Source organism: Gobius niger (assembly GCF_951799975.1).
Source record: "Gobius niger genome assembly, chromosome: 8".
Lineage (NCBI taxonomy): Eukaryota > Metazoa > Chordata > Actinopteri > Gobiiformes > Gobiidae > Gobius > Gobius niger.
Window position 1 is genome coordinate 18,256,074 of NC_136859.1, and position 14,307 is coordinate 18,270,380.

Below are 14,307 nucleotides of genomic sequence, written 5' to 3' on the forward strand. Positions count from 1 at the left end.
TATAGAACGGATGAAGAGAGTTGGAAAGTGGACATACAGAGGAGACAAATGAAAGCAGAGCTGCAGTGTAAGTGCTCCGAGCGGCCCAGCGTGAGTCTAGTTTGAACCCCGACTGGTTTACTGCTGGAAGACACAGACACAGTGAGAATATCTCGGCTGCTTGCACTCATAGGCACTTTTCACATAAACACAGTAATTTATGCACAGAAACACAAAACTGCCAGGCTCATATCCTTATGTGGCTCCCCTGTCCTACCTTCTCAAAGAAACTGCTTACTTATACCATGTAGCTTTTGTAAGTGTGGTTGAAATGATACTTTTCTGACTCAGGAGTTGTTTGTTCTGTTCTGAAGCCTGTCTGAAAGAGACTAAGAAACATAAAATGAATCCTAATGAATTAGGATTTACTTTCAAACTTTATCTTTATCTAACTTCGCACATATCACACACAATTTCAAAAAGTGTAAGTACTCAGGATGGATGATATTGTTGGGTAGTGTTTTCTGAAACAAGGAAGATTTTATTGGGTTTAAACCAAAATGCTTATTTTAACATGTTACTTGCCATTTTAGGGTTAGGGTTAGGGCTAGGATTAGGATTAGAGTTAGAGTTAGCAATTATGCATATCCAGATCTCAAAGTGTATTGACTTGAGACCTTACAGCCTACATGCCTGTGTGATACCTCATTTGAAAGCCAAGACCTTCTAGTTTCTAATACTATGTATAAGATCTCTGTGAGTGAAACACAACTTACATTACATTTGCCGTTCCTAACCCTAATCATAGCCCTAACCTTAAACCCTAGCCCCCTGATCAGTGGGAGGGCAAGTGACCGGTTAAGATAAATAATACAGAGCTTTTCAATCAATCAATCAATCAATCAATTTTCTATCTAGAGCACATTGCTTAATATTTTTCATACATTGTGCATGCTGTTGGTAAGCTATGGCTACTGTGGTGTTGACTGACAGAAATGTGGCCAATCTGCACTAATGGCCTCTTGACCTGCTCTCCGAGCGCTGGCGGTCACTCACATATCCCAGTCACACTGGCGTGGTCACCACGGTGGCGCAGCATTTAGCGCTTGGACTTCACAGCTAGAAGGTCTTTGGTTTGATCCCCTACCAATGTGGGGTTTGCTCCATCTCCCTGTGTCTGTGCCCATTAAAAACATGCACAATAGGACAGGATAAACAAGTGTGTTTGTGAATGTGGCGTTTACATGCATGGGTCCCATGTGTGTTGATTGACATGCAGTGTTAAATAAATAAATTCCTACACATTGGCAAGATGGGTGAAGTGTTTTTCAAAGTGTTTTGTTGGTGCTGAGATTAAAGCTTGGATGAGCGATTTGGCCACTTTTTTAAAAACAATAAATTGGAATTTTTGTTGTTTTATTTTTTCTTGAGGTATTTGATTGCCCTATGGGATTATATCATCAGCTTGGATGTTGGCAAATTGGCCGCATGGCAGTCTCCAAAAATAAATAGCTCCATCCGTATTAGAAGTTGTTTATATAAACTGATTGGTAATTTATGTGGCATGGGCCTACCTCTGCACATGTTTGTCATCATGCTGCTCTCACGGTATGTGTTTTGTTCTATGTATAACATTAATTAGGCCGGGAGTGTGCAGCTCTATGGGTGCTCTGCTGACACTTCCATGAGACTCACCACTGTGCACATGATTATGCATAAGTACAGCATGCACATGTGGACAACCCAGTCACACAGACTATACTGGCAGAGACACTGTGGCATTGTGTCATTCATCGACAAAAGGTTAACAGGTCTACACATGTCTACGCACCCGGAAGCATAATCACCGCAATTATTCCACAACAGGTGTCCGCTGGCCACTGAGCGCAATCACACGACTTCTTCTTATGCTGTTTGACATTTGATTGGTTAATATGGCTTATTATGGGGTAAAGGGCTGACAGATCAATAATTATGGTGAAGAGAGAAAAGAGAATATGGACACTTTTGTGCTTTGATGGTGTAGGTGTTGAATAGAGCATTAATGGCAGAGGTGAAAATAACCACCATTATGTCCTCTTTATTGAATAGGACACAATGTTAAGGTAATGCTTTATAAGTGCTGGTACATATTCACAGCGAAATGCAATGGAACTTATAGAGGAAACTAAAGTGCACTTTAGCTTTTTTATTATTTAAAAAACTTTAGATTCATAAAATTACAATAAATATAATCTGATACAATGCATAGTAAACAAAAAACAGTAAAGCTCTGCATTTGTTACAGGCTGTTATTAAGTCTACTTGGATATATTTTATCAAAAGGATGAATTGAGAAACATACTTACAATTACAAGTAATTGTTGATATACATTGGGTTTATTTTCAACCCCAGGGGAAGCAAGAGCCTGTTCAGGATCCAAAATAGACATACAGACAAGATTCAGTCCCAAAACTGTGCTAATAGGACTCAGTTCAGGATGCGATGGCTAGCATGGGCCTTGGCTGCCCCCTACAGGCTGATACACACATAACGTCATTGTAGAGCTATGAAGCCAATCATAACAAGGGGCTGGCCTCTCTGCTGCAATGATGTCATTGAAGCAAATGAGTGACATAAGGAGCATTATTGAATTATTCTTGTACCTCGGGCTGTTGTGGTAATGCAGGGCAGCAAACAGGAAAGAGAAGATAGAATTATGATAAGGAACATGTGGCTGGTTTATATCATGAGAAGCAGTATAAGTTAAATCGATTACAAATATATTTCTCTAATAAGAATACTTATCAATGACAAACATTGTACACAATCACTTCAGAACAGTTTGTGGCAAAGTGGAGAGAATTGAATTGATGGATGTGAAACTACAGTACAGTATATCACAATTTTCTTTGATCAAATAATCGTTCTCCCATGTCTATATTTTAGAAATGTTAGGTTAGGTTCCCTGTAGGGAAATTTGTCATCTGCATTTGACCCATACTTCAATGTTGTTGGGGCAACCAGTAAGGAGCAGCGGCAGTGCAGCGCCCCGGGACCCATCTCCAAATGATCTGAAGGCTCAAAGTCAGTCCTATTATGCATGTTTTTAGAGGTAGGGGAAACTGGAGCCCCGGGAAGAAACCTGCACAGACACAGAGAAGCCCCACCGGGCCCAGGATTGAACCGGGGACTTTCCTGCTGTGAAACAAGGAACGACTGTGCCACCAAAGATATGCTGACTCTGTCAAATTCAAAAGTAAAAGATTTAGAGAAGAACATTTGAGTTGAACTGCAATCATTTTAGAGCAGTTGAAGATGTGTTTACAGATTTGATCTAACTGTTAACTATTTGGTGTGTTAGTTCTTTCTGCCGTTCTGTCTCTCGAACTAGTAGTATATATTTGCTTTAAGTATGGGCAAAATTGTGTATACAGTGTTAATTAAACCAATTCTCTACTGTTTGTTTTTCATAGCTCCAGAGAAGACATCCAATTTGACATCTAACATACAGTACATGCACACAGCAACTGCTCCTCTTGCCAATTGAAGCCTTCCACTGGCATGGCTCTGCAAATGGATGTCAGTGTTATTTATAATCTGTGGTCTGGCGAAAACCCAGAGGTGCAAAAATACTGGAAAAATAATGCTTGCTAATGAGAAGGCAATGCTAAATTATGCAAATCATGTCTCTGAGCCATTAAAGGACTTAGAATTTTCTTAATAAATTGCGGGGCATCTTTCTTTCTTTCGTTCTTTTTTTTTTTTTTTTGTCCTCGTTCCTATTAAGTCAATGGCATGAGGCTTGGATCTATAGGGGAGCTGCGTTTAACTCTAATTGCTCTTCTCTCATTTTCACCCAGACTGTTTTTGCCCTAATGAGTGATACATTACGGCAAACTTCTTGGAATTATATTAGCATTTAATGGGGGACAATAAAGTACATTGGGGACGCAGTATCTGATGTGACAGAGCAATTAAGAGTGTGTTTTATGAGTGTCCCGCTGTCTTTAAGTGTGGCCTACGCTGTGGAGAGTTGCTAATTTGGATCAGGGCTCAAGCGTTTGACCATCAGGGCTGTGGTAATCACAGGAGAGTCACTTTGTTCACGCACTTTGTTGCGAGCGTTTAGCACCGTGCAAGAGAGACCGGGATAAATGAGGGTGAAATCTGTTATGTTAAATGTTCTTGCTGCGCACAGTGAAATTGGTACAATGTATGCTCTAGTACAGGCGAATATGTACATTCTTACATGCAGCAATGGAATTAAAGGGATATTTCAGGATTTTTGACATAGAGCCTTTCCTATTATCCAGAGTGTAGTAGATTTCTGGAGATATATTTCTTTTTTAATTCATGCAGTTCTTATATTTGAAGAGTTTAGTGATGCTAGGCTAGTTCTAGCTAGTGCATGTCTATGGTAACTAGTAGCCTGCATTAAAAATCTCTTCAAAATCATTGGGTCGTGCTCCAAACGTTGCTATATCTGATTTGTAGAAAGCTCCTTTGTGAATTCCACGTGTAGTAATGCCGGCCACAGGTAAACAAACTACTGTAGATCCAGTAACCTAGCAGATAACTCCGCTGCTGCGTAGCTTACAACCAGGAAGCTGATGCTGCTCAAATTAAAGGAGCTATATCATGCTATTTTAGCCATTCCAAAGTTAAGTATAGGCATGTATATGATATATTGTACCTCTACCATTATGGAGCACTAATTTTTGTGATAAATATAAGTGTTTTCTGGAGGTATTTTTCAAACCCGGAAGACACAACGCTTCGATTCAGTTAACTCCGCCCCCTCTCTCCGCACATACTTTACCGTAATATAAATAAACAACAATAAGTGAAGTTACTTCACGATGCAGTTATACGGAGTTGACATCTGCAACACAGCTTCATAAATGGCTAACACACATGCTAATATGCTAACACACAAGCTAACCCACGTTTGGATTGACTCACCCTCTGCTCCATCGCTGTTTACATTGTGGGACTCGCGTTGGTTATAAAAGTTAATCCACTTTGGTTCTGGGGAAGGTTCACCAAACATCCATCAGAGACAGTCACAGAAAAACACCATTTTGGTGATAGTCGCTGAATCCCGGAGAAAAAAAACTGCTTCTGAGAGAGTGGCCTCTTCTTGAAAAAGGTTGAATAAACTTCCGTCCTCGTAGCCAAACGCGCTTCTTTTTCTCCGTCCATGACATTATCGTTAAGTAAGAATAAAGAACAGATGTGTCCAGATATAACGAGCTCCATCTTCAGCTGCAGCGCAAACATGACTGATCTGTTCAGACGCGATGTGTTTGTTTTGGCCTCAGCTGACCTGGAAGCACCTCGGGCACATCCTTTTTTATTTTTATTATTTTTATTTTTTATTTTTTTCTCTTTGTTTCTCTCTTACGACAGAAATAATGAAAAAGCTGTTTTACAAATTAAAATCAGGCCGTAAGCATAGAATTAAGACATTACATTACAGACATCGAGCACTTCCGTTCCGCTGTTACGACACAACTGAACACTCAGTCGTTCACCAGGAGATGGCGGCGCAGCTGCTCAGAGAGCAGGATTCAGGAGAATTACTGAGAGCTGCATGAATGAAGCCGCAAACCACTCTGGGGGTGTTTTTGATAAGGAAATAGCATAACAACATGGCTAAAAGCTCTAAAATGTCGATTTTGCATGATATAGGACCTTTAAAGTTATTTTAAATGCAAAATGGTTATATTTAAAACATTATTCAGTCATCAGACATTTATATTATTTATTATTATTATTTGCCTCAGGTGCACTGTGGGGTCAGAAAGTTTTTAATGCAGGCTACTAGTTACCATAGACATGCACTAGCCTAGCACCACAAAGCTGCATTAATAAAACAAAATATCTCTCCAGAAATCAACAACACCCTGGATAACTAGGCAATAGGCTCTATGTCAAAAATCCTGAAATATCCCTTCAATATGACAAAAAAGTCATATATTTTTTGTCGATGTCATATGTATTCCTGAACAGATTTTATAGTCATCATACATGTGTGCACATAACAGTGAGTTTCGTAGTTTACCAGTCTTCTGTTTCCTGATTGAGTTTATGTCTAACCAATAGCTTTCAGTGTTGTTTTTTCATCTATGTCTAGTTTCTCATCGGCGGGCCATGTTATTGTATACGATAGACAAATAATTAGAAGACTGGCTTCACTTGCACCACTGAGACTGTAAGCATTTGTTTGTGTTGATTCGAGTTCTCTGAAGCCAGACACAGTTCCTCCATAATATGGACTAATCCATGGCAAGAACAAACAGAATTGACCTGTGAGAGGCAGAACACAGAAAACTGTAATCCCTCGCCCAACAGACAATCAATCCTCACACTGGCCTCTGGATGACACTGTTCAACCCCCTATTTGTCTTTCTTCTATGCATTGTGGTGGTCTGTCAGATGTTTGTGTGTGCATACATTTGATGTTTACCCATCTCAGATCGCTGTAAATTCCCAAAACGCAACTCCATAGTGATATTTACAAATACAGCTCATCAACTGCTGCACCTTAAAGAAGTACTAAATAACTTGTTTAGCTTAATAAATCCTTTCCGTAGTCCCTCTGGGGGTAATAGTGTTAATGGGATGATTGGGGGGGTCTTTCATGTCCCCCCAGAAAACCACAATTGCAACTTTCCCTGCTCCGACCCGGAGACCCAATACACACTAAGAATCACAAAGAAGAAGCTAACAGGCTAACGGGTAAAGCAAACTGCGGGCTAGCACCACTTAAACAGTATTTACAGCCAAAGTTGAGTGAAAAAAAAAATCTCCATTGTGTAATTGGATGTACAATATCCCTCTCTCCTTGTTTCTTTTCTGTCAGCGTAATATTTACTCTCAATTAATGAGAGAAAAAAAACATGCTGCGACACCTGCAGTTGCACTTATGGCCTCTAGGGACATGAGTTACTTGGTACTGCTTTAATTCAAGTATTAATTGTATTTATGGTACACAAAAACAAATAAACAGAAGTTGTAAACCATTGTTGTTCAGTGCGCTTAATAGAAAATAAATGCTTTAAAAATACAATATAATGACACATTTGGTGTAAGCGAAAGACCATCTCTGAATTGTTTTGACAGAATGCTTTGATGTTTAAACACCTAAAGACCAGTCGCCAATTGTATAAGACTTCTAAAACCGCTCCTAGAAAACCATGTAAGTCAAATAACCATATGGCACGATGTTTGCCCACAATCTACATTCAATAAGTGCTCATTTAATTATAGATTTGAGAACATCCATTAACTGAAGGTCAACTTTTCACAAAGGGGATGCAAGCAAATTTCAAGCTGCCATTTCCCATCCTGACCGCACCTCCACGCGTAATTCTGTTTGCACAATGGTTTGTGTGATGCAAATCTCTGGGCATTTCTATTAACTGCCAAAAAAAACGCCTGTTTAATAACTCGGCCGCGTGTTCACACTGATGTAAAAATGCACAGGGGCCAATGGTAATCTCCAGCGGGTGCAACCCAAAGCGGGGCAGCCATTGTTGCGCCCCGTAATCCCGTCCCCTTTGAAACTTTCACACAAGCGCCCCGATAGATGTTGTTGGCCGGCACATCTGGTGGGTCTGCCTGTTCACAAACTGATATTGAAAAGCCTGCTGCGAGTCCAAGGTGCTGTAGTTTATACAAATATAAGATGGTGCCATTTGAAGGGAGGCGGAAAAGCAAATCAACAAGGAGCTTAAAGTCAAATGTGTTGTTTAATTTGAGATTTAAAATTCTGCACTCTGGCACAATGTGATACGACTTCAAAAGTGTCTATAATTACTCCGAAGTATTTCAGAAAGTCCGCTTCATAAACAACTGCATAGAATCTTAGAAGTGGCTCAATATTTGTACTTATGTAAATCGATTTCAAAAGTATCTCTCCGCTTCCTTGGATTCCTTGGATTCTTTTATTGGTGTGAATCCTCGCTCCCAAAAGTAATCCGTTTCAGCCCCCATTCATGACCTAACCCTTTGGCTGTTGTAATTAACATATCTAATGCCAGTAACCTAATTACCTGTAGCGCAGTGTAATGGACTTTAGTTGTACAAAGCCATTTTCATATGATTGCTTCATATGTTTGCCAATACTTACAGGTTAAAAAGTGCACGCTGCCATACATGCTGTTTAGAAAATAGAGAAAATTACCTGCAGGAATGTGCCATTGTGACAGTAATAGAAATTAGCCTCCCACAAATGTGATTATACCTGTGTAATTCCACCGCCGCCTAAACCAACTCGGAGTGACTCAGCCTCTTAGGTGCGCGGATGTTTATTGCGTCGTGGAAAATAATTGGAAGTGCGGTTATCTCGGCAGCGAGCTTTGAGAAGGAAGATGGTTTCTGGTGTGATTTGCACTTCAAAAAAAAAAAAAAAAAAAAAAAAGAGAGGAAAAACACTATGTTTGCATCTTTGTCTGGTTTCATTGACGAGACTCAGCAATGAGCCAGATCAGAAAAGTCAAAATAACCTGTATGTTTCATTATAAACAAAGTAAGTAAGTAAAAGTTACTCTCAACAGCTTATTCAGGCACACAATCTATAAATATACACTCATGAAGCCAAATGTCCAGCGAGAAATGCAGACAGAGGGAGAGTGAAGGAGCTTTTAAAAGTTAGAAAAGCCATAGTTTTTGACTTTGACTTCCAAACTAAGCCATTTGTGCACTCAGTTATTTAAATTGTTTTTTTTTGTTTTTTTGGCTGGAGCTCATTTATTCAGGACGTCTCATTTAAAAAATGGAACCCATTAGTTCATGTTTTGTTGACAGTAATGAAATAGAGTATTTCAAAGAGTTAAACTCGCCAAAGCAAAAACATTCAGTTAATTGGACGAATCTTCCAAGTGCCGTATAGTCTGTGTAAGTAAAAACTGTCTTTGTTATTCCCACATCATTGGTTAATGACTTCTTCCTATTTAGATCAAATTAGGCCAAGCTCTAATTGATTGTAATGGAAATGAGTTGGCCACACTGTCAAAAGCTGTCATTGCCGTATAGCCCCATTCTAAGTGTCTTTATGCCACTGGCTAATTGTTGGTCTGATTGCACTGGCCTTCCACTGTGCTGCTTTCCATGCTAATCAGCTAATTATTGAACAACAACGTAGTCTGATAATTCAATCGGGCCAGACGCTAATGAACACACCGTTTTAGTAACAAGTATGTGGCGTTTTGGTTCCTATTATGCTTTTTTAACCGGCCTGAGGAAATGCCCTTCTTGAAGACTATATGAAATATATGAAAGATGTGACTTGGCCTTGAGCTGTTTTGCATGAGTTGCACAGTGCACACCTTTCAAACGCATATGGCTGTAGAGGAGGGGGAAAAAAGCCTTCATTCTAAAAAGAAATTCCCTTTTCAATCTACAAAGCGCACATTGCAATGTGAAGAAAATGACTTGGGATTTGGGGATGAGTTACCCAAAAGTAATGCTAATATTATATAAATTTGGTCCCAATTTCCTTCCAGGCGGATTCAGTCACAAAAAGGTTCATTTTTTGCCCTTTGACATGACAGAATCAAATACCGGGGATTGGTTTAAGCGTTATTTAATGGTGAGGCAGGATTCACAAGGCTGTGAGCTGATGGCAAAGGGCACCAAAAGCTTTATCCCTTATTTAATGTCTTAATGTCTGCTAGTCGATAGAGTAGGGTTGAAAAAATGAAAGTGAGAAAGTTTGAGGTCGGAGGAAAAAACGGGACAACTTCTTCGAAGAGTAAGTCAAGCCATGGAACAAGACCAATAGCGAGGCATATTTATAATGAAAAGAGCAAGAGAGAGATTCCTCTGCTTCAGATGATGCCCCAACTCACGGCGGGGAGCCAAATGAATGTTCTGATTTTTTCAAACCATAAAATGGCCAATTCTGAAGGTTTACTCCTACACAGGGAGAATTAAGCTGGTTTGACTGAGCTCAGGCGCAGTTATCATATCCCCCAGCCGGACTGTGCACACAGGCAGGGCACACAGAACTCAGGAAGGCGACTTGAAAGCATGTGTTGGATTCCTATGGCAGAGCGCAGAGTTGAAAAAGAGCGGCTGTCTGTTCTGTAGGCTTTATTGGTCTCTGTCATACAAAGCGCAGCCAGGGGCGGTGTATCAGAGGCGGGGTGTGGGTGGGGGGGCAGCAGCACTACTTAATGTAGTCGGGAAGTTGTCTGTAGGAATTCATGAAGGAGCCGACTGCAGGCACTTCTCACTCCGTGCTTTCAAGCATCACCTGTCACAGGCCCGGGCTATCAAACATCTCCTCCTGTGTGCTCCCTCTTTTCATCTCAGGAAAACAATATCGCTGTAGCTACCTTTTGCTGTGTTTGTGCCAGTCAGTCAGGAACTTATTAAGTCTGTTTACATTCACAAGTGAAGAATAATATTACTGAGGATTTAAATGGATGCAGAAGTGACATAACTTTATTGTTCAAGATGATGAAAACAGTGCAGGGTTTGAAGTGAATCTTGTTAACACTGTGTGTACTCTATGAAAGTGAAGCCACAAGTGGCTCAGTGGTTAGCACATTCTTCCATGGATCCAGAGGTGGTGTCCTTGGGCAAGACCTGTCCTTGCCTATGCTGAATGGGTATATGAGTGGCTTTGGGTGTTGGGAGTAAATAAGAATAATGCATACGTAACAAACCATGAAACACAAATCTGCCTGTCTAAGCTATAAGACATTTTTTTGTTTTTATTTTGCTGCCTCATATAGCGGACTTTAGTGACACACACGCACAAACATCCACATTGTTTAAGTTTCCTGTTGATTCTGTTGTTATTGTTAGCACATATGAAGGTACAGTGGGGCAAAAAAGTGTTTAGTCAGCCACCAATTGTGCAAGTTCTCCCACTTAAAATAATGACAGAGGTCTGTAATTTTCATCATAGGTACACTTCAACTGTGAGAGACAGAATGTGAAAAAAAAATCCAGGAATTCACATTGTAGGATTTTTAAAGAATTTATTTGTAAATTATGGTGGAAAATAAGTATTTGGTCAATAACAAAAATTCAACTCAATACTTTGTAATATAACCTTTGTTGGCAATAACAGAGGTCAAACGATTACTATAGGTCTGTACCAGGTTTGCACACACAGTAGCTGGTATTTTGGGCCATTCCTCCATGCAGATCTTCTCGAGAGCAGTGATGTTTTGGGGCTGTCGCCGAGCAACACGGACTTTCAACTCCCTCCACAGATTTTCTATGGGGTTGAGGTCTGGAGACTGGCTAGGCCACTCCAGGACCTTCAAATGCTTCTACGGTCACTTGGTGTGAAAAAATCAACCGTGGGAGCAATTATCAGAAAATGGAAGACATACAAGACCACTGATAATCTTCCTCGATCTGGGGCTCCACGCAAGATCTCATCCTGTGGGGTCAAAATGATCATGAGAACGGTGAGCAACAATCCCAGAACGACACGGGGGGACCTGGTGAATGACCTGCAGAGAGCTGGGACCAAAGTAACAAAGGTTACCATCAGTAACACACTACAACGACAGGGAATCAAATCCTGCAGTGCCAGACGTGTCCCCCTGCTTAAGCCAGTGCATGTCCAGGCCCGTCTGAAGTTTGCCAGAGAGCACATGGATGATACAGCAGAGGATTGGGAGAATGTCATATGGTCAGAAGAAACCAAAGTAGAACTTTTTGGTATAAACTCAACTCGTCGTGTTTGGAGGAAGAAGAATACTGAGTTGCATCCCAAGAACACCATACCTACTGTGAAGCATGGGGGTGGAAACATCATGCTTTGGGGCTGTTTTTCTGCTAAGGGGACAGGACGACTGATCCGTGTTAAGGAAAGAATGAATGGGGCCATGTATCGTGAGATTTTGAGCCAAAAACTCCTTCCATCAGTGAGAGCTTTGAAGATGAAACGTGGCTGGGTCTTCCAGGATGACAATGATCCCAAACACACCGCCCGGGCAACGAAGGAGTGGCTCCGTAAGAAGCATTTGAAAGTCCTGGAGTGGCCTAGCCAGTCTGCAGACCTCAACCCCATAGAAAATCTGTGGAGGGAGTTGAAAGTCCGTGTTGCTCGGTGACACCCCCAGAACATCACTGCTCTCGAGAAGATCTGCATGGAGGAATGGGCCAAAATACCAGCTACTGTGTGTGCAAACCTGGTACAGACCTATAGTAATCGTTTGACCTCTGTTATTGCCAACAAAGGTTATATTACAAAGTATTGAGTTGAATTTTTGTTATTGACCAAATACTTATTTTCCACCATAATTTACAAATAAATTCTTTAAAAATCCTACAATGTGAATTCCTGGATTTTTAAAGAATTTACTGTCTCTCACAGTTGAAGTGTACCTATGATGAAAATTACGGACCTCTGTCATTATTTTAAGTGGGAGAAATTGCACAATTGGTGGCTGACTAAATCCTTTTTTGCCCCACTGTATATCCACTCCCTGTAATTCAATAAAGAGAGATGTTCATATTGAGTTTCACTCACTGTTGGTGTCTTCAACTGAGCTGTACATACATACAAAAAAACATAAAGGTGAAAGACAGTGGGAAGTGCACTCCAAGGTCTTATCTGTGCCAATATCTCACTCCTCCAAAGGCACTCTATGGAACAGGGTGTTCTAGAATCTAATTTGTTGCTTTTTCCAACTCTGTTTACCCATTTACACTAATGGATTTATTGGCAAAAATACAAGGTTACACTTTAGTCAAAGTAAATGAGAAATAAATACTTTTTTTTTTGTTTTGAGGCAGAAAAGCAATGAATGATAACTTTAGTAATTTACTTAATTATATCTGAAGACTTTGAAGAAAGCCTCGACTGAGTTCTTTTACTGATTGACTTAGTCTTTGAAACAGTTTAGAGAATTGTGTGGCTCACATATATTGGACAACCATTTTAAAGACAAAAAGAGGGCAAAAATAATGACTGTTTTACAACACTCCAGTATGAGGGAAATAGTTAAGTGTGTCATTTATATTAAAGTTTTAAAAATCTTCCACGTTGCCCTCTTATTAGCATATAACACTTTTAAACCCGCATAATGACATTAATGATAACAATACCACAAATGATGGCCTCATAATTTGTAGTCGTGTACACTGGCCATAATTAGATTTTATTGCTGTGATGTTTCTATATTTTCTTGGTGTCATGAGCATCTGGTTGACTATTAAATTATCAGGACATTATTACTGTTTTAGGGAAACAAAGATAATTGTCTGCATTGGTAGCGATTAATGTCACATAATTTAGAAACACCACAATGATGAAACTCATATCTGCAATTATGTTAATATATTGTATTGTCCTGCATCCGTCTGCACGTAATATGCATATAAAAGACAAGTAAAGAGCTCATACAACTTTAATCGCATTAGTTAAAGGCACACAGCATACATTTTTAAATCATTTTGGAAGTTCAGTCAGAGTTGAAAATATCTAAAGAACTGCATGTATGTTACACTCACAGACATTGACAGTTGCCTTTCTGAGAGCTGCACCGATCTCTCATGCATTTTCTATTGTTATACTTATACTGTAGACAGACACTTCCTTATGTGCTTAAACTACAGTATATACGGTGAATTAATAATACTCTTCCATTTGGGAAAGTCTGGCATATAAATTAAAGATTTATACCAAATCACTCCAAAGGAATCTATTCAATCTCCTATTACGCTGGATTCAAAGGGCCTAGATTATAGCTCAGTATGCAGGGGTGGCCTATACTTAAAGATAGCCATCCGTGTGAATCCTGCCCATACTTGCCGAACCCCAGAGAGCAGGAGATAGGGGAGAAAATGAAAGGTGGTCTGGGAGCGTGTGTGTGCGTGCGTGCATGCGTGTGTGTGTGTGTGTGTGTGTGTGTGTGTGTATGTGTATGTGTGTGTGTGTGTGTGTGTGTGTGTGTGTGTGTGCGTGTGTGTGTGTGTGTGTGTGTGTGTGTGTGTGTGTGTGTGTGTACAGTACATGTTTTGTGTGCATGTGCATGTATGAGAGAGGAGGAGGAGGAAGCTCTCGGATGAAGAGCTTCCGTCCAAATCCATCATGATGAAACTCTCCTTTGCACCAGGAGGCCTCAGCTCCTTTAAGGTCTGCAGCCTTTGATGGCTATCATTTTAAAAATATCTTACTTTCCAAATGTGGCTGGCTGGGAAAAAAGTCGGAATGGTATTTCTTCCGACATTTTGATGTATCTGGATAAATATTGGAAAAGTTAATCATTTTCAAGGCCATCGTTGGATTTGCCTGGTGCAAGACATTTGACTTATACAGCTCAATATGATTCATGCTTGTCTCCTCCATCTAGGCCGTTTCATCTGCCGGA